Source organism: Triticum dicoccoides, chromosome 2B (assembly GCF_002162155.2).
Source record: "Triticum dicoccoides isolate Atlit2015 ecotype Zavitan chromosome 2B, WEW_v2.0, whole genome shotgun sequence".
NCBI classification, from domain to species: Eukaryota; Viridiplantae; Streptophyta; class Magnoliopsida; order Poales; family Poaceae; genus Triticum; species Triticum dicoccoides.
The window spans coordinates 90,577,206-90,584,070 of NC_041383.1; the positions used below are offsets into that span (position 1 = coordinate 90,577,206).

The following is a 6,865-nucleotide window of genomic DNA, read 5'->3' on the forward strand; positions in this document are numbered from 1 at the left end:
GTCTGAAGTTAGAATCCATGCAGGTTGAGCTATGCGGGTTCATTTAGATCCACGGACACGTACCTGCCCGAGCTGACTCGCGCAGGGCTGACGCAGCCGTACGTGCTGCAACCCCCCTTGCTATGCACCCGTCGGCTCCCCTTCAGCAGAGATACAGGCGAGACCACAACTTCGACCATAGCAGCCAGGCGGAGATTCAGCCAGCACATGTGCGCATGCAGCCACAGGTGCAGCAGCTAAGCCTCCCCCGTGCCGCGCCTCCACGCTGCTCCGCCGACAGCCAGCGCACGACGCTGCTCTTGGCCGGAACCAACTTCATCCTCGTCCTGCCAACTAATCCAACCCTAGTCCTGCATGACAAATCAGCAAACTGATTACACATCCTGGCCGAGATTGTTCGTTTGTAGTGGAGCACATATACTTAACACATTTCTTTCATCATACTTCTGCACAATCATGGAAATTTCAAAACATACTCGGAAAACATTACAATTAAACCTATTTTTTGGGCAAATGACTCCTGAAAAGCTCACCGGATATTCTTCACACAAAACGTAACTATCACTAGTGCCTAATCATAATTTGAACAAAAATTTTTTTTACAAACACTTGATCTCTGGCTATGGTGATCGGTCACAACTTTATGTATTTTGCATAGTCCTACAGGGCCTAAGTTTAGATGAAACACACTAGCTGCTGTCTAGCCGCTACATACATTCAGGAAAAGTGGAAAACCCATGCCTTTGAACTAGTTTTGTCTTAGTAAGTTTAGACATTTCCAAAGTCAGCAGCACTAATTTATATGGTCAATTACTTCGAACTTCTGTTCATAATAAGCATCAATTTTATAAAATCCAAGGGGCCCTACAGATTGCAATAAGCTGAATATTAACCGTAGACATTTGAAAATTCAGCAGCACTAGTTTCCTAAAATTCAGCAGCAGTAGTCTGTCATATTAAACCTACACATTCCGAAATTCAGCAGCAGTAGTTGTCCTCCCGTAGTCCTAGTCAATTTCTTAAAATCCAAGGCTAAGGGTTTTACCTTCAAAAGCATGCACACAAGTTCATGAAAACCTGGGGACAAGCCAACATTTGAAACTAAACCAGACATGCCAAGCTGGAACACAGTTCGACTTATTACATTACCTAGCCACTGGCCAATATGCAGAGTTACGAAAAGCATGTCAACACCTAAAAATTAACCATGGTTTAGATTACGCCGAAGCTAAAACATGTCACCTACAGGCATATGCCTCAATAGCAAATAAGATAATTGAAAAGACATCATGAGCCCATCAGCTCCTACCTAGTGCATTCCCCAAACTGCATTCTACTTGCCAGCCTTAGTTCCATTGATTTATTAAAATTATTTTGCGGGTGCCCCTCAAACTGCATTCTACTTGCAAGCCACAGTTCTTACATTTGGCAGGCTTCCGAGGTTGCTTAGGGACATCACCACATCAGGGCATTTAGTTTGCTTATGCCCTTGTTTTCAGCATATCGTGCAAAACCTAGTCCTCTTGCTTAGACCTTCATATGGAGCCTTCTCCGTACTTGTCGTTGGCCATCCCATATCTTTCTTTTTCGCTGGAGCCAGCAGTCCTTCCAACCTGTTGCTTGTCCTCGAAACCGAATCATTGTTAGCTAAAACAGCAGTAGCTGCTTTGGCGTTCATGTTTTGTTTCGCCGAAACCAGCTCCATGGGAGTCTGATTCACCACAGCCCCCCTATCTGCCAGTCTATCCTCGAGGCCAAGACCATCCCTAACTTCTGCATAGGGTAACATCACTGTCAAATTCGACTTGAACAACTCCATCAATTGATTGTAGGCTTCAAAACTAGTGTCGCTCAGCCTGACTAGTTCCATTGCGTGCATGTACATCGTGAAGTTTCTGTACGAAAAAGGGTTGTTCTACATACTGTCCTTCTGGTATTGTATCAGATGAGGTGGCAGAATGTCGCGAGCATCCCTCGTCCATGTCTTCACTATATGCTTAGCTGGTATTTTTTAGCCCTAATGAAACCAAGCATCTCTTCATTATGTGCACGCTTTTCATGAGCTTCTCAGATAAAAATTGTACTCCGCTGTATCTGATTTACTAACAACAAATCAGTGAGAGCATCACCAGAATCCTCGCCCAAGGAGTCGAATGTAATGCCGAGAACAGGTGTGATCACATTTTCAGCCGGTTTCTCTGCAAAACATTTGACAGCCTTGTCGAACGCACTGATTCGATTTGGGCATGGTGTCCTGATTGGTGCAGCAGCACCAAGCCTCAGCCTGCAAACACCAGGCAGTAGGCATGATTTATCCAAATGCATTGTACCAACTGCTCTGAATCCACAAAGCTATAGCTGACTGATTTCTTTTCTGCAATCCAATTTTCTATAATAAAATCTTTGCATCTCTCATATCAAATGGTTTCATTTTAATACAGTTTGCTAACTACTCTGAACCCATACATCTCTAGCTGCCTGATTTCTCTAGTGTTGTCAATTTTATTTAATAAAATAATTTCCATCTGTGATCACATAATTAAGCTTTTCATTATCTGACTGTCTGATTTCCATCTGTGATCACATAATTTCCATCTAGCAGTGTACTTATTCCTCTGAACTCAGCAAACTGCAGCTGCCTGATTTCTTTACAGCACTCAATTTTTCTTTACTAAAATCTTTGCATCTCGCATATCAATGAGTTACAACTGAATGCAGTGCACAAACTACTCTGTTTTACTGAAATCTTTCCTTATCTGATGACATAAGGAAGTTTTTTCTTATCTGAATTTCAACTACGTGAATGCAATGGAGTTAACCCGCTAAACCTGGTAAATTACAGCTGCCTGATTTCATTAGTGCTACCAATTTTTCTCCACTAATTTCTTTGCATCTCTCATATCAGGAGGGTTCAGCTAAATGTTGTACTAAATACTCTGAATCTAGAAAGATATAGTTGCCTGATTTCTTTACTGATGTCAATTTTTCTTTACTAAAATATTTGCATCTCTGATGACATACGGAAGCTTTTCCACTGACCTCTTATTCCATCCGGGCGCCTGGGGATTCGTCTTCCCCGTTGAGAGCTCGAGCGTCGGAGGGGAGCTATCCCTTCTGCCCGCTGCGGCCTCCGCCCCTGATTTGTGCTTTGCCGCTGTCCGCCGCCCTGTGATGCTGCCGCACCGCATGCTCCGCCACCACTTCGTCATCGGCAACCAGAGGGGCAGGCACCAGGCTCTCTTCTATCTCCTCAAGCACAGCAGATCTAAACCAAGGGAAAAAACAAATCGCTGTCAACAAGCTGACCCAGACGCCCGAAAAATGCAGACAACCTCGCGCGGCGAAGGAAGGATCGATGTACCTGCCGATCGGCTGCATCAAGAACTCCATGTTGGATCGCCGCTGCCGCTCCTGACCTTTATCTCCCAGTCGTCGCCTTCAAATCGCCAGTAGCTTTGCAAGAGAAGACGACTGGACTCTGGATTCAACTCGACTCGTGCGGCGATACAGTAAAGCGAATTTCCTGATCCACGGATCAGACGGCGGCTCTGATTCTGATCCATGGAACACCTCCCCGGCGGCAAACTGCCATCCTCCCCAGCGTTAAATCTGGCCCACTGGACACCGCTGCCGGGGACGTATTTTGGAACAGTACCCGATTTCTGGATGACCACCAGCGCTAGGATAAATTAATGGCACACATCTAGAGAGGCTAACCAACGACGTGGATAACGAGCTCATTTGAGCTCGCGCTCAATTACTCCACGTCCGTTTGTCTTTCCTTTCTCACAACACAACTTATTAGAAAAAAAAAATCCTACACCTACGGTCTACGGAGAACATACAACAGTTTTACACATGTGTAAGGGAAAGACGAGGACGGAGCTCGGTTTGCCTTTGTTCCGGATTAACTCAGCGCGTCGAGTTCGGGTGTGGAGGTGATCCATTTTTTTATGACTGCTGTGGTGGTGCCAAAGATAGATGACGGGTGTTGGTGTTAAGCTTAGATATTTTTGGTCTTGTTTATATTTTTAATTTTTTTAGTTGAGTATTTTACCTCTTGGTTGGTGTTTCTTTGAGCAAAGTCTAGTGTTCTGCTATTTTTTCAGTTTTGTCATTTCAGTTTTTTTTTGAAAAGGATGATTATCCTCGGCCTTTGCATCACTATGCTGCACACAACCATCTTTATTAATTATTCATCAAAGTCTTACAAAATTAATACAAGGATCAACCCGAAACCCCCTTCTAGGCGAACAAAGTCACTACACCTACGCACCCAAGCGGTGCCCACTGCCGATAGCTCTCACGATGATGCCGGCATGAGCCGACCTGGAATGAATGTATGTACAGGCCTTGTACTATGATCCTTATGATATGAATGAGACATGCATTACCATATAAAAACAAATTAACCCGAGAGCACCGCCTCATGTACCTAATCTGATAAAAATAAGCCTGAACTGCTTTGGTCGTTGCCAACCACGACGCCCCAAACGGCGTCGGTGTGGAGTGCACGGCGAGCATGATCGAGCTAGAGGACATGGGCAACGACGAGGGTATCGCCCTCGACTGTCTCGCCATGCTGCCCTGCTTCATAGCGTAGCCTAGTAGTTGTCGCGCGCAGGCCGGACGCGCCCGGTGATGACGCGAGCGGCACACACCAACATGGCTCCGCGGCTCGAGCCGGGGGATGACACCACTTTGGCGTGATGCTAAGGGCGTGTTTGGTTGCCCGCATTAGGCCCAACCTGGCCCGCGTGGGAAGAAAGTGGCCCGTTTGGTTTCCTGCATTCACTGTACGGCTCGCATCGCACGGAATTTAAAGCACGTCCAGGCCAGGCCTAGGGGAAACGCTCGAATCGGCAGTAGCTCGCGAGCCTAGCTCGGGCGAGGCAGGGAGGGCGACACGCTTCTCCCCTCGTGCGAGCACGTGAGATGGCGCGAGCTCGCCCGCGTCGCCGAAAAATCGACGGGAGGATTTCGGCTCACCTCCCGCCGAGTCCACCCCTATTTAGCCCCTCCCTCACTGTCCCAACTCCCGCCACCCTTCTTCCTCCATTCGAGCTTTCCCGCCGATGCACATCGGCACCGACGAGCAGGTAAGTGGCGCATCTTCATTGGCCGGCGGTCCACGACGTCGACACTCCTTCACGGGCCGGTGTTGATCTTCCACGACCGTCTCCCCCTCGTCCTCAAGCTGCAGCCATGGCCTCTGTGAGTTTAATCCCCCTTTCTCTCCATTCCTTCTAGCTAGATCTGAGCTACAGCTAGGGTTTGATATAGATGCATGGTTGATTAGTGGTCTGATCTGTGAGCTGATATGGTTGGTTGCTATGATGTGGTTGCAATTTGTGGTAGGGCTAGATGTTCAAGCATGTGGTAGGCTAGATTAGTAGTAGAGTTTGAAGTTGAACCTTATGCTTGTGCTGAATCATGCTTAGATATGTGATTTGTAGCTATTGGTGGTCCATTTGTAGCATGCTGTTTGTTGTAGATGTATGTTCCTGCTTATAGATTGTATGGTGTGCTTGGTATGATAGCGATGAAGCATGTGCTTACTATGATAGTGATGAACAATGTACATGTATGCTTCTTTCATGGATTGTCCGGTATGTTGTGTGCTATGCTTACTGTCAATGCGTGCTACGATTGTAGGACATGACCACGCAGACGCAAGATCTTAGTCAGGCCCTTGTCGTGTCTGACAACCAGTTTGCTCCATCGTTTGTCGAGGACTCGCAGCCTATGTCCTAGATGGCACCTGATTCAGAGGTGTTCGAGTCTGATTCCCTCTATGTGCCAGTAGTGCTCATTGAGCCAACTCCTGTTGCTGCTGCCGCTGCAATCAAGCTAGCGGCAGCAAAGGCAAAGAAGGATGGTAGGTCGAACAACATGAAGTGGCAGCCGTTCATGTCCACGTTCGTGCCAAACAAGATGTGTGAGCTCATCTCTAGTGGAGTTAGGACTGGCAAGGGCTTCAAGGAGGTGCACTTGAACACCGTTGCGAAGCAGATGTTCGAGTTCTATGGGCAAGAGGTGTCTGCCACCCAGGTGTACAACCACCTGAGGAAGTGGAGAAGTCGATGGATCCAAGTGTCCAAGCTGAGAGACCTTAGCGGCGCCTCATGGGATGAGAACACTTGCTCCATAGTTCTGGAGGCAGAGCACTATGTCGGCCATGTCGCGGTTAGCTCACAACCCTCTTCCTTTTCATACTGTCCACCATTGCCTACTCCTAATCGCAACTAACAACACGTGTGTTTCATTCTTAGGACCACCCAAGGGACGCTGAGTTCCTCAACACACCCATCCAGAACTACAGCCAGATGCAGCACATCTTCTCCTTCGGGCTAGCAACTGGGAAGCATGCCATGGGCTCGGGTGAGCCTCTTGGTTCTCCCATGCCAGACTTCCCTGGGAGACCGGACGTCGAGGTCCTTGATGGCCCTGACAAGCCCGCTGTGAAGCCCTTTGACAAGCCATTTGACCCCGTCCATGATAGGAAGAGGAAGAGAGGAGTCCTGATGGAGGAGGAGATCAATGTCTTTTGCAGCATGACTGACGCGGTGAATGAGGTGGCAACAGCCATCAGGGAGTGCAAGCCCCTCAACGTCCACCCTGACCTGTATGGCGCTGTCATGACCCAGGGTGGCTTCTGCAACGAGGCTCTCATGGCAGCTCTCAGCCACCTACTTGACAACAAGGCCCAGGGTGTTGGTTTCGTTGCCATGGCTGATGCTCACAGGGTGTTGTGGCTCAGGAGCTGGTTGGGCAAGCACTACTACTAGAGTAGTGCTGCCTGTGAGCGTGCATGATCCCCAACGGCGATGGCGGTGGCGACGATGACGACGTACATTTTGTGTAG

The 6,865-nt window shown here is 48.0% G+C and overlaps 1 long non-coding RNA gene across 1 annotated transcript; it reads right to left on the reverse strand.

The window, feature by feature from the left end:
* Window positions 1-244: 244 nt before the first annotated feature.
* Window positions 245-3,637, reverse strand: LOC119367233. The gene is made up of 3 exons (XR_005176237.1): window positions 3,362-3,637; window positions 3,040-3,265; window positions 245-350 (listed from the first exon to the last, which is right to left on the reverse strand). It is a non-coding gene; the product is annotated as an uncharacterized LOC119367233 (long non-coding RNA).
* Window positions 3,638-6,865: the final 3,228 nt, after the last annotated feature.